The sequence below is a fragment of the Phyllostomus discolor genome, chromosome X (assembly GCF_004126475.2).
Source record: "Phyllostomus discolor isolate MPI-MPIP mPhyDis1 chromosome X, mPhyDis1.pri.v3, whole genome shotgun sequence".
Taxonomy (NCBI): domain Eukaryota; kingdom Metazoa; phylum Chordata; class Mammalia; order Chiroptera; family Phyllostomidae; genus Phyllostomus; species Phyllostomus discolor.
The window spans coordinates 104,181,320-104,202,286 of record NC_050198.1 but is presented as its reverse complement, the minus strand read 5'-3'; the positions used below and the strand labels follow the sequence as shown (position 1 = coordinate 104,202,286).

Here is a 20,967-nt window from a genome sequence, read left to right as displayed (position 1 = left end):
TAACCAAATGCAAACCCTCTTTCCTAGAGTTTCATTTCACTTCATGAGGGAAAGGGGAAAAGTACACATAGTGGGTCTGCATCTCACCAGCATTTTTATAGTATCTTTCAGAGAGAATTTTTTAAACTCTTGCAGATCACCTTCAGATTCTTTTCTTCCCTTTTTCTGATTCCCTGGCAAACTTGCCCCAAACCTAGCAGGCTCTACGGTACCAGGAAGAAGAGCATGGAATTTGCAGCCAGAATTGGCAACTTTATTGAGAAAATTCCACTACTTAATAGTCATGAATGTGAGCAAGTAAGTCAAGTTTCTTGTGCCTCAGTTTCCTCACATGTAAAATAGGAATAATGCAAAATAGATTAACGTGCTCAGGTTAATGCCTGCACACAGTAAGGGATATAAGTTTCTGTTATAACTGATATTCTGCTAAAGCAAGTACGATTACACTAAGACTAAAGGAAATTTGTTTCATTTGCTATATGGGGATAGAAAGCCTATAAAACCTACCTCACTTACTAAGTGAAACTTGAAAGTTGACCTATCTGGGCCAGTGATTTTTCCTTGCTCTGATTTCTTGTGAAACAATGTTATAAGCAGGGGTGTCAAACTCATTTTCACTGGGGGCCACATGAACCTCGCGGTTGCCTTCCAAGGGCCAAATGGAATTTCAACTCCTTAACAGTTAAGGAGTGGTTACATTTATACAGTCCTCAAATGATTTCAGCCCTTTGAAGGCAAATGCGAAGCTGATGTGGTCCCCAGTGAACACGAGTTTGACACCCCTGTCATAAGGAATAAGTTCTTATTTCACCAGGAATTGTAACTGTTCTTTGAGAGATGGCACACGTTTGAAAGAGATTTGCTGTTTCATATCGTGCCCAAGAAATTTATGTTCATTTCAGTTGAATTGTAAAAGATTTAGCAAAAGACAAAAAAAACTTGGTTAACACTAACCTTACAGAATTGTGTATTTCATGATTCCCTCCCCCCAATATCCACTGCTCTTTGATCAGTATCCAACCGAGTGTTGCATATAAAGGAATGTCAGGCTTCTTTGGTTGAGGCCATCAAGGGCACTTTGTCAGCTTTCAGGCCATCTTCACTATGGCCACTCTGCTCCCAGCTCAGACTACATGACCACACTTGCTACTGTTAAGAGTGTGAGAAGGTCAGGAAGGTCATTGACCAAAGACTCCCAAAGACTCACTGGACAATTCACACAATGATGATTTTACTTTGCCTCCAGTGAAATGCAGGCATTCAATGACATGACCTTTTGGAATTACCCAGCAGGCTCACTGTTTTCTGAAGTGTGCATGATTTTAACATATGTAATGACTTCATCTTTTAGGTTTTCTTTTGTTTGAAGATTCATGAAATGAGATTAAATGGTCATTGCTAAGTATACGTACTCCAAAATTGGAGATCTACCAAAATAATAAAGGAAAAGTTGAAAATATTAGAAGTCTACAAGTTGGAGTCATTACATCATAGAGCAGTTTATCTCTGGATTTTGACTATTACAAGTCACAAGTTAATATCTACTTAATGTTGCCTTTTGCTGTGAGTTGATATAATATCAATTTATCAAGTACTAGTCACAACACATCAATGAAAACTAATAAGCATAAGTACTTAAAGCTTGTTTAAAATCATAACACTGGCAAACTGTAATATGCAGAAACACAACCATGCTTTTCTTAATCTCAATATATTTTTCCAAAATATGATCTTATAGATTTGATGGGGTAAAACATATAGGTTTAATATGCAATGTTGCATTGATGGAATTCTCTAAGCTGCCATTATGGAATTTTGGTGTACTACTTTTAAACTAAACACAAAAGACAAAAAGCTACTCAGAATTCAAATCTATATGTTTTCAAAAATCATTCAGTTCAGCAAAATTGGTACTATCATAGCTAAACCTCTGATGATAAGAGATTTCTTAGGTCCCTGTGTCTATTGTCAACATTTCCTTAAAGAACTTAAACTGATCTTAATCTATTACCTTAATACACATATACAAAATAGTAGCCAAAGACAGATAGGATAATCATTAATTTTTAGATTGACCCTGATTAACAAATTGAGTTTAGTGGTAAAGGTGGAACAGCAGTCAAAATTTGCCTCCGTTTACTCTTTCTGGATTGAAGTACTTATTGAAATCCACTGCTAAGTACTACATCTACTCACACAAAAATATAATAGCTGGTAGTCTGAGACCATACCAACAATTATGATCTTTAGATATAACTTATATCCTGGAAAGCTGTATTTATTAGCTGGATACCACTGATCCTGGAAAATCAAGGAGTTTCAAAATAAAATCACTTTGTTTGTGACAAAAACTACGGTGAGAAATAAATAGATCAGAATGCTAAGGTGCATATACCAATACGTCATAAATATTTTACCCACCGCTTGCATGGTTTCCTAGATCTCACACTCAGTAACTATAGAAGCATAAACTTAAAACACTTTATCAACATTTGACAGTGCAATCTTAGTTACCAGATATTTCAGGCAAGTGTGAGCTTTTACTTAAGTTTAATTTTCAGGTGAAATACGTGTTCAACCGAAAACTCCCAGGTGGTGAAAATCTTTTCCAAAGGAATCTTACAAGTGCAGAATGGAAATGTATTTCAAAACCTTTTTTTTTTTCCTGATGGCTCGGGACCTCCCAGCGCTTTGGAGAGCTCACCCTGCACATGCATCACCAGTAATACAAGCACCTGCCTGACTGAGAAGGGTCGCATCCTGAAATTGTCTCATGTCTCTACTCCTCCAAATCCCACACATCACATGCACATGGCTGTTTGAAAGGTTTGTCACCTATGATAGGTATTTGAATATGAATATATGATTTTTAATTGTGAGGGAAAGCAGACGCTTGATGGTAAAAAATTATGGACAATCCATAGAAACGTTTTATCTATCTATTTATTTATTTTTAGAGAGAGGGAAGGGAGGGAGAAAGAGAAGGAGAGAAACACCAATGTGTGGTTGCCTCTCACATGGCCCCCTACTGGGGACCTGGCCTGTAACCCAGCCATGGGCCCTGACTGGGAATCAAACCGGCGACCCTTGGGTTCGCAGTCTGTGCTCAATCCACTGAGCTACGCCAGCCAGGGCCAGCCTTACCTCTTGTATCTGTCCCAACAGTAGTAACTTGTTAAACCTTTTGCCCGATCATGTGTGCTAGTGAAACCTGTTTGCACCAATATGTGCAGACTCCATGGTGAATGGACACGCTTTGAAAGTAGCTTTCAAATACAATCCTGGTGTACTATTTTTTACAATACAACCAGTTTGAATCATAATTCTAGAGTGCAAAATACACTCCCTCCCCCTTCCCCATTCTCAAAGTGACAGTGAAGTCGCGGTTTTTGGAAGTACAAAATCATGAGTAAATAGTATCCTAATTTAGAATGGTCTGTGTCCATTTGAAAGTATGCTCTCTGTAGCTGTTGCAGTCATGAACTAGAAACAGAATCCACACGGTCATGATCTAACCAATCTAAAGAATTCCCCTCCAGTCACTAAATTAATCCTTTCCCCTCAAGGGAGGGGTTCTTTCCGCTTGCACATTTCTTAGCATCCATATTTATCGACTCACAATATTGTAACAAGTCTGCTTACTTCACACAAACAGGTAAACATGTACTTCATCCACTGCCATCCAGGGAAACCCCAAATTAAATACCTCCATTATCGAAAACTCAATTAGCTAGAATAATTCACGCCAATTATTTAATTATAGCCTATCATTAAGAGAAAAATGTGTTTAAATTATTAAGAAGTGTTACAATAAAATTATTCTTGATCTGTAAAGTCTCACTAATTTCCCAGCATATTCTGAGACACAGTAAGACCGTGCTTCTCTAAGGAGAGAGCCTCATGGGAGTGTCCAAACTTTTGGCATCTCTGGGCCACACTGGAAGAAGAGTGGTCTTGGGCCACACATTGAATACACTGTTGTACATAATCACAAAAACATCTCATAATGTGTTAAGTACATTTACGATCTTGTGTTGGGCTGCATTCATAGCCATCCTGAGCCACATGTGACCTGTTGGACCCCCTAGTAGCTTTATCTGTATTGCCAGACAATCACGATTGGTGACAAACACGATTCTGAGGGCCTAAGAGTTCAATCACTCAGATAAAGTTGTATTTATATTCCCTGTGTCACGTTAGCTAAGGCAGGCAATACAATGGGCCGATATTATTTAAAAAACCAGCTCAATAACGATTGACAGCACAAATATTTGACTGAGCTACAATGAACTGAGAGCACCTTACCTGTTATTTGTAGTTAATGAAGATTTTTGAAGTAAGCAAGTCCACAGTCCCCAACAGATTCTTATTTAGAAGAAATAAGATATTGATGACCTGAAATCAATTGTATACTCGGCTAAAGTCAATTCCTATAGGGAAATAGCTTTCTGACTAGATCACATCTGTTCCCTTTGTTCAAACAAGGATTAAAGACAAGAATATTGAAGCTGATATTCTGCTTAATACAAGGGCACATGCCTGATGACAAAAATTTCATTGGGCTTTCCCTTATCTGAGTCACCAATGACCACTCTTTTAGCTGTTCTCTTACCCAGCACGTAGTTTTCTCTGTTTTCCAAGAAGATCAGCTTTCAAATGCTGCCCTCAAATAAAATCATTCCAAGAGCATTCCAGAACACGGGAGTTCCACACCAACTACAATGCTATAAATATCTTCTGAATGCTCAGATCAATGTCAACAGTGGTTTGCAAGAAATGAGTCCTAGTGAATTCTAACGGAGCTCCAGATCCCTCTGGCTAGTGATAGTCTATCGTCAAATGAAAATCCCTTAACATGATTGAAGATAATATTAGAGTTTTCTATTGTCCTTGAAGACAGCCTCTTTTTCCGTTGTTTTCCTGCACACAGTATTCACACAGATTTACACAGACCCCTCCCGACTCAGGCCGAACCAAGTCCGAAGCTCACTAATACTAATATACAGCAAGGTCAGAATTTTTTTTTTGAACTAAAAAAAAAATTCCTTTGATTAATGCTGAGAGCTGTACCATGTTTAGACAGGGTCATGACCCCAGGCATCCATTTAATCAAATTTCTCTGCTGCCTGTCCCCGTGGAGCCATCGCGACAAGAAACTCACTCAATGAAAAAGGGGGCAGAGGAGAAGGCGGGGGAAGCTACTTCACGTCTCACATTGTTTACACGCTGTTAAGTAATTATTTCACCCAGCCACCCCCACTGGCCATCAACACACAAGTCACCTCCTTGGAGACTCTGAAAAGCCTACTCAGCTGTACATAGCTCATTTTGTTGTTTTTTTTTCCCCCATCAGAGTGAAGCTAACTGCTTAGCTTAAGGACTTCTTTGTGGATATTAAAGTATACTTTGTCCATGCTAATGATCTCACTAATTATAAGTGTATTTATCATATAGATGCTCTTGGTGTTTCTTTATGAATACCACTGTTTCGCAACTATGTTAGAGCAAGAATTTCTGTATCATTTCTCCAGCTCCATCACAACATTTCAGTACCTCGAGGTGAATAGCCCTCCCCATCCATCCATACACAATAGACCTGTTTTGCCAAGGAATTGTATCATTGTTTGAGTAGCCAAACCAGTTACTATTTTTCAGGAGCTTTCAATAACACTATGATCTTCAATGCAACTATTCTCTGAGGCAGAGAGCAGAAATGAGGCAGGCAGATAATAAAGAGTTACCGTTTGCCTTTATTTAATAGCTCTATCCATCAGAGTACTAGAGATGGATAAAATGGTGACCTCTCCACCCAACCGTTCCTAAAGAGCAAGAAGGAAAGTGGGGACAAGAGGAAAAAAAAGTTTATATCTAATTGCAGTTCAAGAATTAAAGGCGGATGAGTAAAAAGCTAAGTCTAAGACGCAGGCCTCAAGATCAAAGGCCATTTTTGTTTCTGAGTTTTTTTTTTATTCCCAACTTCAGCTGAAATAAACACATTCACACAATTTTGTTCATCTTGGGAGATAAACAGAAAAAAGCTCCAAGACTTTTCTGATTAAGAAAAGCAGAGCTGCAAGTGATTTACTTCAATAGATTTCTTAGAACTATTCAAAAATTTGATTTAACTAAGCACTTTTCGTTATTTTACCTGTAATGTTCACTTTCTGGTTGATCACCTATGGAAGTGAAATTCTTCATGTGAATGACTCTCCCAATGAGATGTTCTTAATATCACATTAGATTAATAATAATTCCAAAAGTACAATACATGCTTCTCTCCCCAGAAGCTTAATACACAGCATATAACTGGTATTTCTACCCTTCAGTTCTTCTAAAACATCCATTACCAAAGGGAAAAGATTGCTCGCTACAGAGTCAGATTAAAACGACAAAATTACCATAGCTGGGTGTGAATGCAATGCTGTTTTAATATGTAGTTATTGTAAATATTTCCAATGAGGAAGGGAAAAAGTAAGAAAACTAACAGAGAAACAAAGTTGCAAAGGAGGAAGAAAAAAACAAGCATTGTACAATGAGAATGCAAAAAGGCAATAAATTTTAAGGAGGACTTGGAAATATGCAAATGCAGCTTTGCGCAGTGGCAGTGTCGTAGCCAATGAGGTTTATCCGAGGCGCGATTATTGCTAATTGAAATATGCAAATGCAGATACTACTGAAATGATAATTTCATGTGATTTCAAAAGAAAAATGTGCTCCACTTATCCCTTATAGTCATGAAGGTAAACAAATAATAAAGAAAAACTGAAGCCCTGACTGGCGTAGCTCAGTGGATTGAGTGCGGGCTGCAAACCAAAGTGTCGCAGGTTCGATTCCCAGTCGGGGCACATGCCTGGGTTGCAGGCCATGACCCCCAGCAACCACACATGGATGTTTCTCTCTCTCTCTCTTTCTCCCTCCCTTCTATCTCTAAAAATAAATGAAAAAATCTTAAGGAAAAAAAAAAAAACGAGAATAAGCTTGTTGCACCTCAAAGTTACTGGGTTATATCTCAAAAAGTAGGTTACAATGGCTACTACTAAATATTTGAGCTACCAAAGGCAAGTCATTTCATTTTCCAAGATTTTGTTTCCTTATCTGTAAAATGAAAGGCCAAACTGAATGATCTATGATGTCTCTTCTGCCTCTTAAGCAGTGAAAATTCTGAAGTAACCAAAACCACTGAAAAGCTCTAATGGGTGCCTTACTGGGTTTTTTTTCCTGATCTTGTTTGTTACACTCATTATAGTTTTATACTCTGTGGCAGGAGCAGAGGAAAATTTCAGCCATTCTGGACAACTTCATATGGTCACTTAGTAAATAACATAGATTCATTGGGGATTAAGTATCAGTTGAAAATTCAACAGGAATCTCAATCTAACATTTGTTTTTCTCACAAAACATGGCGGGGGAGGAAGATTAGTTGAAATTGTATGTCTTGGTGAAAAGGAATGTGCAAGTGATTAGAAAGAGGGTATTTATATTTAATATTTCCTTTCAAGTTTCACCACCCATTTCGGAAACGCTCAACATTTCATAGTGATAACTGAAGGAATATTGGCCACATGTCCTAAGTGGAGGGAAGGAACAAAGATTTCCAGATCTCTTAGCTCATTTGTATCTAATATCAGAGAACCCTAAGTTTAAAAAGCAATTGTATGATTTTATTCCTGAGAGTGTTTACTTAGATTCAAATACATATTTTATTTTCATCCACTTACGCAGATTTCAGTGGCCTGGTACATTGCCAACTCTTGAAAAATGTCTGATAAATGAATTGATTGTTATTGCCTTCATTTGGCTTCTTCATTACTCACAAGTAGAGCTAGTGGAATTGTTCTGAACACACCCCACCTGAAATTTCCCTTTCTATTATGGAGAAAGTAAAAGTCCTTTAAGCAGCAAATTTAAAATTCTAAACAAGTACTGAAGACTGCTCAATGCCAAGGAGTGCCGTTCACATTGCATTTTTGGTAAACAGTGACCCCTGGAGAAGGTGGGGAATTCAAATTCTTCAAAAATAGCCATTCCCGTATAAGCACTCGATATATGTTTTACGTGTTTTATTTAGTGAAGTTCTCCAACTTTGTGAGGTAGATATTCTTAAAACAAATTAAGCTCTGCCCTGGCTGGTGTAGCTCAGTGGATTGAGCTCGGGCTGTGAACCAAAGTGTCGCAGGTTCGATTCCCAGCCAGGGCACATGCCTGGGTTGCAGGCTACGGCCCCCAGCAACCGCACATTCATGTTTCTCTCTCTTTCTCCCTTCCTTCCCTCTCTAAAAATAAATAAATAAATCTTAAAAAAAAAAGAAAACTGAAGCTCAGTACAACTAATTTACCCAAGATGACAGTGATCATTTAGTGTCATCTTAGGGTCATTTTCTCACTTATACTGTAATAGTCTCTCTGTAAAGCAAAAAACGTTGCTCTTAATTAAAGAATTTAATTCTTTAATTAAATTCTTTAAATTTTAATTAAAGAATTTACCTAAACGCAACATTTTATTTCTTTAAACCCAGAGTTTTACCCAGTCAGTTGAAAATAATGATGCTTCCACCAAGTTGAAAATGTTGTACGAAAGATTTGACTTCCAGCCTCAAGTTGTAAATGACAAAATATTGATGAGTAGTAAATGGCATCATCAAAATGGCACCAAGGTGATAGCTTAATAACCTTACAATATCAAATGGCAAAAATGAAAATTAAATTAAAATAATAAAAAAATCAAGTTATAAAAATGACTTCATTAAAATAAATTTAAAATTATTGTCCATGTGACTAAAACTCAATTTAACCCTCAATAAAAGTTGAGCCCCCAATATTAAATTACAATTCGGTAAGAGTATTTTCAAGGATAATCAGATAATATTGTGTTGGCCATAAAGTCCATTTAGTTTTTCCATAAAATAAACAACACATTTTTCATGTCTACCAATAACTTCATAGATTTGGATATTTGAGTATGTTGGCTATCTCCTGTGTGGTAGAATGTTGATTGTTCTCAATGAATGCCTCACTTTGATTGCTGCCAACTTCAACTGATCTACCCAACCTTGGGCCATCGTCCAGCGAGAAATCTCTAGCACGAAATTTCTCAAACCACATTGGACACATTCAGTCACAGCACTTTCTCCATATACTGCATGAATCTTTTTTTTTTCATTTTGGTTGCGTTTTTACCCTCCTTGAAATAATAAAGCATAATATGCCAAAAAGTTGCATATTTTCTTCCATCTTCAACATTAAAATGGCTACACAAAAACTCACCAACTTTGATTATTTTTAAAAATACACACTGATAAGACAGTTGTCACAATACAATCTAACAAGTTGTTTTGAACGAAGTTAAAGACAACTAAGCGGTAATAGAGCCATCGAACAGAAAAAAACAAACTTTTTGGCCAACCCAGTGTATTACAGGTATACTTTTTAGTATATTGATATAAATTTGGCATTACTTGAAACAACTTGATATAAAAATGGCATTAACAAAACCTGGTTAATACATCCTCCTCTCTCTGTCTCTCTGTCTCTCTGTCTCTCTGTCTCTCTCTCTCTCTCTCAACCTGTCTGTCTTCATTTCACTCACTGCTCTTGAAATTTTGGTGGAAGCTGTGGAGTACTCAATTAAGCAAGAACTCATTGGCAAGTGCCTAGAGAATAGATAGCTAGTGTATATCGACATGAAAGCTATATGTTTTGCATACCAGATATTCATGTCATAATATTGACATTATAAGAGCTTTAAATATACCATTGATCTTCTAACACATTTTGATATCAACGCTGGGACATATTAAAAAAGAAAACACACAGGATCACCCTGGCTGGTGTGGCTCAGTGAGTTGAGCACCAACCTGTGAACCAAAAGGTCACTGGTTCAATTCCCAGTCACGGTACATGCCTGGGTTGTGGGCCAGATCCCCAGTAGGGGGTGCATGTGGGGCAACCACACATTGATGTTTTTCTCTCTCTCTTTCTCCCTTCTTTCCCTTCCCTAAAAATAAATAAATAAAATCTTATAAAAACCACACAAGAGCAAGGTGTACACCTTAAATGTCTCCATTTCCTATTCTTCAATTATACCTCAATAAAGCTTAAAAATAAAACACAAAGAACATAGATACAAAATGATAGCTAGAAGACCCACATGCTAAATCCTTTGACTCTAACAATAACCCTAGGGGGCAGGTCTCTCATTACCCCTATTTTCAAATGAGGAATGTGATATCTGAAAAAGCTAAATTACCTCCAAGACTTCACAGGCAGTAAGGGTAGAGTATTCATTCTAATGTTGACAGTGTTTTGTTTTTTTTTCCAGAGCCATCCCTCTGGCCTACCCCAAAACCCAGGGTACAAATCAGGGGCAGAGCCCTGGGCCTTGGTCCAAGGGCAGCCACTGGGGACTAAATGCCACTCAGTTGTTTATAATTGAGGTTTGAGAAAGGAAGTTTCAAGGGAGCATGACTCACCCCAGTGCTTTATGTCATTTCTCCTGCTTGGAATATGCTCCATTCCAAAATATCTGCTTAGGAGATATCTGAAGCCTTCTGCATAATGCCATATTAAGCTAAAAATCAATGTTTTTATTCATTCTAACCATGCCTCGTTTTCAAAGAAGCAAAATTTCCCCTTACCTTTTATCTTATTTAGAACTAGAACATCTATAAGTTCTTTAAATAAGTGAAATGCATGCAAGATTAATATTGTAAATCAGGTTTTTAAAGAAAAATGTATGTGTTATATTCACATAATCGTATAGGTATAGGCTTCAATGTAGCTGTAGACAGGTTGTTTTTGTTAAACGAGTGAATGAGATGTTGATGGGATTCGTAGAATCGCAAGACCTCAGGGTAAAGAAAGCATTAAATGTTGACGGCGACAAATGGACAAGCAACAGAAAACAAACAAACGACAACTCATAGAGACGACCATATGGTGGTTACCAGAGGCAAGGGGGATTGGGGACAGTGACAGGTAAAGGAGGTCAAATATATGGTGGCAGAAGACTTCACTTTGGGTGGTGAGAAAACAGTGCAATCAAAATACAGATGACGCATCATAGAATTGTACACTTGAAACCTGTATTATGCGATTGACCAATGTCATCCCAATAAAATTAATAAAATATAAATAAAACTTTTTTAAAAAAGTCTGTGTATGTATATATATTAAAATGTGCTGTATATCTTAAATATTACATTATGTAAAACAAACGTACAGAATTTTTATTTGTCAATCATACCTCAGGAAAGCTGGGGGAGTGAGTCTTCCAGCCTACCTGTTGTATAATTGATACTTGAGTCCTGTCTTAAGCATCCGACCCTGTGGTTATCCAACCTCCACGTGCACATCCCCACTGACGATACTCGCACTACATGCATGAAGGAGCCTATTACACCTTTGGACAGTGTAGACAATTGAACCAAAATCTCTATTCCTCCAAGCCCTCTACAGCCAACATAACAAATGTTACACATTGAAACAAAGTGGACGGGCAAGGAGTGAATGCCAAAAGAATAAGCCTCCTTTTGAAACTCTCACAACCCAGGTTAGAGGACCCTGAAGTTGTGCGGTTTGCCCATGAGGAAACTTGGGACCAGTGAATGACTTTGTGCAAGATTTTGGGACTACTCAGTATCAGTAACATAAGACTAGCCTCTAGGCCTCCTGGTTCTCATTCCAGTGCTCTTTACAGTGTATTGTCTAGGATAGCCTTAGTGGTTTAAGAATATAGGTGCTGAACCCAGACCATCTGGGTTTAAATTCCACCTTTACAACATACTAATTGTGTAACATGAAGCAAGCTACTTACCCTGTGCGTGCCTCAGTTTCTTCATCTGCAAAATGCAGACAATTTTAGTACCTCCCTCGTATATTTTGGGTGGACCCAATGTGCGTGTGATGTTCTGAAATCAGTACCAGGAACATGGTACACTTGCCTCAGCAAGTATTGCTGGTCATTATCATTCGTATCCTTTATAAATGTGTAAAACACCATCAATTCACAACCATGCTACCCATGAGTTCCCACAATTCTTTTAGTGTCCCCTAAAATATACTTGCCTTTAGCTCATTCCTTCTCTCCACTGAGTAAAAAAGCAACAACAATACAAGCTTCCTGACATATATACATATAGCTATTTTGGACTACTTTCGAACCTCTCTTAAAGAAATCAGATCTTTAACAGTTACTAATTTCATGGCCCAGTCAATGACTTGGGTAAACTTTCTGACTTTGGATACGAAGCAGAAAACACTTTTGTCCCTAGCATAGTGAGGAGTTTTTCAACACAGCCAAGAGAAGATAGAAAGAGTTGCAAGAAAATCTAAAGAGAAAGAACATGTCACCACGATGGAAGGTGCTTTCTAATTCCAGTAGAAGATTCACCAAAGCATACAATGAATTCTCTGTAATTCAGATCAATGGAAACAGTAGTCTTCCAGACATTTTGTCACAGACTTTCTATGTAAATCAGTGTCAATCGCCAAGTGCACACTCATGGCCAGATCATTCCACACAGAAATCCATTATTAATCTACTTGTGGAAAAGTCTACCCTCCATGAAATTATTGTAGGCCAGCTGGAATATTTGACAGCAGAAAGAAGTCAGATACTAAAGAGACCTATTTTCTAGGTTATACAAAGTTAGAAAATCAAAGGTTGTGTCTACACAGCTGTTTAGGTTAATCTAAACACTAAAACTGTATCTTTGACTACTTGGAAGTAATTACTGACACGATCATTCATTTTAACATGAAAGTGGATCTATTCTAAAAAAATTGTGACCCTGGCTGGCGTAGCTCAGTGGATTGAGCGCGGGCTGGGAACCAAAGTGTCCCAGGTTCGATTCCCAGCCAGGGTACATTCCTGGGTTGCAGGCCATAACCCCCAGCAACCGCACATTGATGTCTGTCTGCCTGTCTGTCTGTCTGTCTGTCTGTCTCTCTCTCTACCCCTCTTCCCTCCCTAAAAATAAATAAATAAAATCTTTAAAAAATTGTGCAAAATGTTTGACTAAAGATAATGTGTTCTCTCAGAATGTGAGGGGGGTTAGAGTAAAAGAAAAGAGAAAAAAAGTAAAATCAAGTCCTTTTTCCTTCGTTTATCTGAATGAATTAAGTAGAAGACATTTAAGCCCCCCCCAAAATGACAAAGTTTGGTGAAGTAATAAGGATGTTAACACGGGATCAGGTGGTAATTACTAATCCTCTCTATTTATAATAGCTGAAGAGAAACAGGAGGGCAGAAGAATAAATGGTACCACTTATCCTTACACTGGCCTCACATAAGGATGGACATGGCTTTTGAAACATTTCAGAAGTTTTTCTTTGTCTATGCCATCTCCGGAACAATTACCACAGTGCAGGTATATGGATAAAATAAAAAATTCCAACCGTGTAACACAAATGCAGTTGACAAGTTGTACATTATGCAATTATGACTGTCATTGTATTACTGTTATTGATTTATTAAGATAATTGCAATTTTTTTCAATGGCATAATGTGATAATAAAGGACTTGTCATTACTAAGTTAACCTCGGAACATCTCTGACCTCAGGGGAGGCGGCGGCTTTCAGTCCAAAATGAGCTGTCAGTCACCACAACGACATTCTGATGACTACATTATCTTGTAATTAAATGTCTCAACAAACTTCTGCTTTTGATTGACAGGTAGTTAAGACTATCATTGACCACAGGGCAGTTTCCATATATTTCAAGAATAACTTTATATTTCAAGAATATTTTTAGCACGGATGTAAGAAGGCAAGGTTTTACAAACCAAAACACCTTCAATAATATATTTATTCATCTTTATTTCGCACGGGTAAAAAACAAAGAAAATTATGGTGTTATGTTTATCTGTTGCAGTTGAAAACTTTAGGAAATTTCTATGATGTGTTTTGTTAATATTATAGAATATAGAGAATAATTTTCATCCTCTCCTTTCCTGTGTCCAAATTTTCCATGACTGAATTAATTAAAAGCCACCCATAACAGATGCTTGTATATGCTTTATGATCATTACTTCTCTCACCATTCTTAAATTTGATGTTGCATCAACATTTGAAGGACAAGATACATCATATATACCATATACCTTGTATTCTTTCTCCTTTTTCCTAACTTCCTTAATACAGGAAGCACTAAAGGAATTCATTTATATTACATTGCTCACAATACTGACATTAACATTTGCATTCTTTCAGATGGAAAGAAAACTTCTCTTAGATGAGGCTAAATATTTGTTCCATTTTAATTACTTTTATTTTTATTGCCTTCATTGGGGTGACACTAGTTAACAAAATTATACAGGTTTCAAGTACACAATTTCACAACACATCATCTGTACAGTGAGTATATGGGGTGTGCAACCCCCCAAGCCTAGTCTAACCATAGAAAACTGAATGAGCAGAAAAGTTAGCACGGTACAGTTTTCATGTAACACACCCTAAGATTACTATAGTCAAATATTGAATTATAGAGTCACTGAGAAGTTAAATTCAGATGAGCCAGTAAGATTTTATTTTGTTTTTTTTTTAAGATTTTATTTATTTATTCCCAGAGAGGGAAGGGAGGGAGAAAGAGAGAGAGAGAGAAACATCAATGTGCGGTTGCTGGGGGTCATGGCCTGCAACCCAGGCATGTACCCTGACTGGGAGTCGAACCTGCGACACTTTGGTTCGCAGCCCACGCTCAATCCACTGAGCTACACCAGCCGGGGCTTATTATTTTGGTTATTTTTATTACATGGGTAAATTTTTGTAATTAAAAAAACTGGTACTTTATGAAGGAATTTTTTTTAAAAAAATAAGGGTCTTTCATGATTAAAATAAAAGTAACATTACATGAGAAATTCGACCAGTAAAGTGAAATCCCATTAAACCTCAACATTATCAGTACAGAATTAGAAATACCCTTTTGTCAATCACCGTGATGCAATATTCTTTTTCAAAGTAAAAGTTTATTTTACTTTAGGAAGTACAATTTAGTTCCTTTAAGTTTCTTCATTAAGTGTTCTGAGATGACTGTATATTAAAATATGCAGAATAAGAATCTCTAAAATAGGTCTTTTGTTGCTACTCTCAGCAAACTGCAAGTTTACAAAAGGTTGCATGTGTGCAAATACATCCTTTCTCAAAATGCTGACAGAGGAGGCCACGCAGGGAGCCTTGCTACAAATGGCCCTAATTTTAGGTTGAGCTCTAGATGGATACACATTACTTGGAAAAATTTGCACCTTGATTTGAACAAAGCAATAACATATTTTTCAAGTTAGGGAACAACCTGATTTCTCAGAATGTGAAACAAACTTTTGAGAAATTTTTCCCCAGTAAAACAAACATTTTTCCCCACTCTGGGTAAAATGTAGCCTACAGCGACCATCACCACTCCAACATTCCGGAATATTCCTTAGGTAATCATATCTCAACGTAGAAATCTGTGAGTTACAAACATATATTTTATGCCCGAAAATAATCGACAAAGAAGTACTAAGCATCCACTTTCAGTTACTGCACAGCCTAATATAAGCATCATATTCCATGCTGTGTGGTGAGGTGAGGTAGGAAGAGGTGAACTCCAATGCTATCTACCTTAAGAATCATAATAGCAAACTTCTGAAATAAAAATCTATGAATCAGACAAAAAAGAATCATAATAAAACTGCTTCTTATTTATTGTGGAAATCTTGATCCAGAGCAACTTAATTATAAAATGCAAATGGCCTTTCTTATTCTCCTTCAACGAGAAAACAGATACTGCATATTCACGAACAAAAATTGGGTAGCTTCCAAAAAGTCAAGCTTGGGGCTACGAAAATAGGGGGGTACAAAGTGGGAAATTATTTTAAAAGAAAGATGTTGACAGAGAGAAAGGAACTTTCCAAACTCAACATATCTCAGATCTAAAGATACAAATGAAGAAATAATGCAACTTGACAATGGACTAAACTGAGAGAATACATTGCTGATTGCATTTCCTCTTAGGCAATTAAGAGGGTGGAGTGTACTTATCTTTCAACAGCACAGTTACGGAGTCACAAAACTATTTTAAACTGAACAGTGTTTTGCCTCAAAATAGTTTGAAAATTAAGTAAGTCTATTTATACATCAAAGGCACAAACAGAAACAAACGCGAGCCAAGTGGCTCACAGATGAAATAACTTTTGCCATCATTTTACAACTTACAACTTGTGCTTGGAATTTGAAATCTCCTTCTATGATAGGAATAAAGGAATAAAGGAGGAATAAAGGTTGTTCATGCTGCTGTTGAGTTCTGCGTACATTTACATTGGTGAAATACTATGTTATTTATGTTATTAACTATGTTACCACATTTTTTTCTTCAAAAATTTTTTTTCCTGTTTTCCTCCTCTAAAACTTAGGTGCGAGACTCTGGAACAATTGATAAAATAAGGCCTTTTCAAAAGTGGAACAATCTTCCTTACAACAGCATTTAGAACAGGATTTAAAACTTGTGGACGAATGTGTGACCTTGCAAAGGATTTCGTTTGTGGTTCTATTTAGATAACACTATTCCACGTAGCTATATTATATTTCAGCTAAACAACGAAGCTGTATAAAATGCACTCACATGATTTATTTTAGTATCAAACTTCATAAAGACATCAACAATGCCACTTGGGCATTTATTTAAGAGGCTCAGTAAGGCAGCATCAGGGCAGACAAGAGAATCAAAAGTGTTTCTCTCAAGCCTCTCTTTTAACTTCAATATTCATATTCGTCAGGTGTGCTGAGAAAAATAGGGTTCAAAGGGGAGACAAATAAAACCATGCCTTGTTTTGTTAGATTGCAAATCGGCCTCAAACAAAAATTTTACGAAGGAAACAGAAACGGCGAGTAAGCCAAAATTTCAAATACTAGTGGAAATTATGCAAGTCCATCATTTTGGAGACAGCCATTGTATCAGGCATGTCGATTTAATGATGCTGCAACACCCTACCCCATTCTCACTTTTTCAGAGCTTCGAAGGAAAATCCAAACACACGGTATGCTCATAAACCATGTTATATCCTCATATGATAACATGGATGGCTGTTGTATGGAAATCAACTCATTTATGCAAACGTCAGTTCAGTGCTAGGCAGATGACAAGGAGTTTCACTATTGGTCAGTCCCCGGCCACCTGTGAAACTATCTTGCAAAGCTCCCCATCTCATTCTTCGGGTACCTGTGCTTTCCCCCCTTCTTTCGGGTTTATGCCAGCTGCTCTGATGTGATCCTTTTTTGAACAGTGCCCCCTTCCTCCCTCAAAAGTGTTCCTATGTGGAAGATAAATTCAACAGTCCCCCTATTAATATTACCATTGACCACATATAAATACATAGAACTCCCTACAGAGGAAGTATACTCAGTTTGTCCTTTTTAGCAGAGATGGGTCTGTGACAGCAGCCTGAGCAGAGCATGGGACATTTTGCAAGCAACATAATAGGTGTGACCGCGGGGTATTATCACTCACAAGTCAGCCGCCGCCAATTTCCCACCCTGAGCCTCTGATCCACTCGCAGCAGAAGAATGGAACAGCCTCGTACAATCTGCCTGAATTGTAATAAATCCTCCTTTTGGCATTACTCTGGGCAGAAAGAGATTTCATTGAGGAGGCTTCTGAAATGTTCTACATAAAATGAAATGATGCAATAACAGGGCCACCTACTCCTAGTCCGACGAACCTCCTGTGATAGAGTCGCTAGACGTGTCAGCATTCACGCGGGTGCTCACAGGCCAGACCAAGTGGCAAATTCAATATTTTACACCAGGAAGCACAAAGGCGCTTGCTGTCACTGGGTGGTGATATAGGTGGTAACAGGTCATATCGGGAGCCACATGGAGCCCACGGACTGTGGACTTGGTTTTGATTGTCCCTCGGTTGAAGCTTCTGGTTTTTTTCTTTAACACCACGGCATTCTGCAAATAGAGTTACTTATCACCCTAGGATAAGGTTACCAGGAGTTTTCACTGCCTTAAGGACTCAGGTTATTTTTCTGTATATGACGCTGAAGGCAGGGAAAGTATGTGTGTGAATGTGCGTGACCTGTTTTCCTCACCCACTATCTTCCAACAAGACACTGGCTGTAACGTCTGTTATTGTATCTCCTGTGTGCAGTCTTTACAGAGTCTGAAGAATAATCCAGGAAAATAAAATGACTAAACTCAGTAAAATACTGGAGTTGCAACAACTCCGGTATATCTAGGTAATCCATTTCACCAGATCCCTTTACGAACTATTTTTAATGAATGAGATATGTATTTGTAAATCTCAAAATCCCCACTTGAAATCAAAAGGATTCCATTTTTATCCAGCTTCTAGACAAACCAAAAGAAAGTATAATAATGAGATGGGTCTAATAATTAAAAGTTTAATAATAAAAGAGTGAGATTATTCTTCTGATATAAATGCATTGAAGACACCGCCATTAATTCTTACATTTTATAGGTGAACTTGAACACTAATAGTAAAGATTAAAATGGACTCATGTAATGAGGTGATACATTTGTCGCAAATTATAGCAAATTCATCATGTTTCACATATAACTTTCACAACATTTTGTTTTAAAAAGTTATGTTAAATGATCATTCCATCCAACCTTTTAATGAAAGGATTCTAAATGAGTACAAAACTATAATTGACATTTAAGTCATGAAATAGGAAATGATTTATGTGAGGGCAACGTGAAAACATTGTAATGATATGAATTTTCTGTAATAGAAAGTTGACAGAACTACAAGGAAGTTTCAAGTTAAGACAATAAAGTCCGTGGTATAAGCCCTTTGTGCTGTATTACTTCATTATATGTAAACAGGAGGGAAAAAATTCAGCAGCTGCTATGCATTCTTCTTTACTCTGCTTGTTTAGTTTTCTCAACCCTGACCTGCAGGGATTACAGTCTGTAAAATATTCCTGTCGAAATGTGCAAAGTCAACTCTTTGTTTTTACAATGTCCTGCTGTGCTTTTAATACTCTGTGCTACATGATTACCTGAGGCCTCAAATCACTTTGTACTCAGTGAAGATGATTTTTATATTTATCATCTTCTGAGACGCCCTTTATTGTTTTTAATTAATTCTTCCCCAACACCCTCAACCGTTTCAATACTGTATGTCTTCAGGTCCTACATAGTTTAAAATGTTAACACGATTGAAAATTTAACGTGTCAGCTCCTTCTAAATCTGTCCTAAGACAATGTTACAACTGAAGTTTGAAAAAAAAAAAACAGTGCCCCTAAATCTTTTTTTGGCCAGTACATTCAGCCTGAGTGGTCAGTTTTACAATCATTTCCATATAGTTCTGGAACTGGGCCTGGATGGAAATTGCTTCCCATCTTTACCAAAATGACATCTGTTAAAAGACACAATGCATCGGGTTGCTTCTTTGTACAATATAGGTTTCCTCCATTTAGAGAAGCGCAGTGATTCATCAGTAATTTAACCTATAGACATTTGAAGGTAGGAGAGGACCTCTAAGGGGCTGCTGACCTTCAGCAACTGAAAGAACTGGAACTCCAGCCTCAGTCAATATATATTTATCTTTCTGTTGGGACTATTACAACTGTGGAAGTAATGCCGACCTTGAAACTTCCAGCACAGGATGCACACGAATAATGTTCCCTAAAGGAAAAATATAAAAAGACCGAATAGGATACCTAGATCTAAAATGCACATTCCGTAAAGATCAAAAGTAAGTACTTGGAACATTAAAATCAATTCTGGAAGCAATAAGCATATTATTTCTGTGACCCACTAGGTTTGTCTTAAATATGAATTTGGATAAATCCCATTAGACGAGATTCAAATAATTTGGAAATGCTAAGTATTTCTGATTTTCCCAAAGGTTACTGATATCAAAAGCTTGCCTTGCTTTCAGGTAAACTAATATTATTTTATTTCCCACAGTACCATAATACTATAGATCTCTCAAAAATCATCATTTCCCTTATTGACTAAATATATATTAAAAAAACATGCTTTTGTTTTTAATCTGGAGAAAACCCAAAGAGCAATATGCTGAAATTCTTTTTAGCATTTCTCCATTTTATCTGACAGAATGTTTGTTTTGAAGGAGACTTTCTCCTCCATATTAGTCATAATTTGCATCCTCATTAGGGACCAATAAGAATATGTGTATTCCTCCAGATCACTGATTAAGGCATCACTTAATATATAACAATTTAAGTTTGTGATAGAGAGGCCAGAAAAGTAAATCAAAATGTAACTAACAAGAATAAGTATGGAAATCCTAGGGAAATTAACTAGGCATCCCATTCAAATAAAGTAAGAGATTTCAAAAAATTCTCATTCTTTTATAAACAAATGTGAAATTAATATAGAGGTCTCACGGAAAGTAAAAGTAGAGTGAGATCTTCTGAAAGACTAACATATCTATGTATACTTGGTAAAAACAATATATAACTTTTTATTTCCACAGTTTTGTTTTCCTAAAGTACATACACAGATCACCGGAGCACTGTGAAAAGGTCTATGAATGGTAACAGAAGCCTGAATGCATCATTAAAAAAATAAATAAACCTCTCTATTATCGAATAATTGGTTTGTCTCCTGAGTGGCACGGGGTCATAAGCATGTCCCCCACTTGGATGTCATCTTTGTTCCAGAGGGAGACAACCACTTGGAGGGTGGGAAAGCTCTTTTGTACTCCTGTCAGCATTAAAAATCTTTAGGCTTCTCCCCGCCACAAACGACTGAAACACAATCAACAGATACATGAAACCACGAGCGGCACAGACTTGCTGATAGATTGATAAAAGCCGCGCTATCCAGTAATAGTCTGTCAGTATTTGCAAGGTTAGGAAAATATTCTATTTATTCAAGAAAGGATTGCACCTCATCTTATGATATGGAATCACCAAGTAAATCTTTACAGGGACTTTTAGCTGATGTGCGCCACTTGGCTTGCATTGACTTTTGAATTGATCCATGCATACAATTC

The 20,967-nt window shown here is 37.2% G+C and overlaps 1 protein-coding gene and 1 pseudogene across 2 annotated transcripts in view; one reads left to right on the top strand and one right to left on the bottom strand.

Moving 5' to 3' along the window:
- Positions 1-20,967, bottom strand: part of DACH2 (dachshund family transcription factor 2) — a 448,371-nt gene that overhangs the window by 334,088 nt on the left and 93,316 nt on the right. The gene's annotated exons all lie outside the window — the stretch shown is intronic.
- On the top strand, positions 6,588-6,707 carry LOC114505769 (annotated as a pseudogene).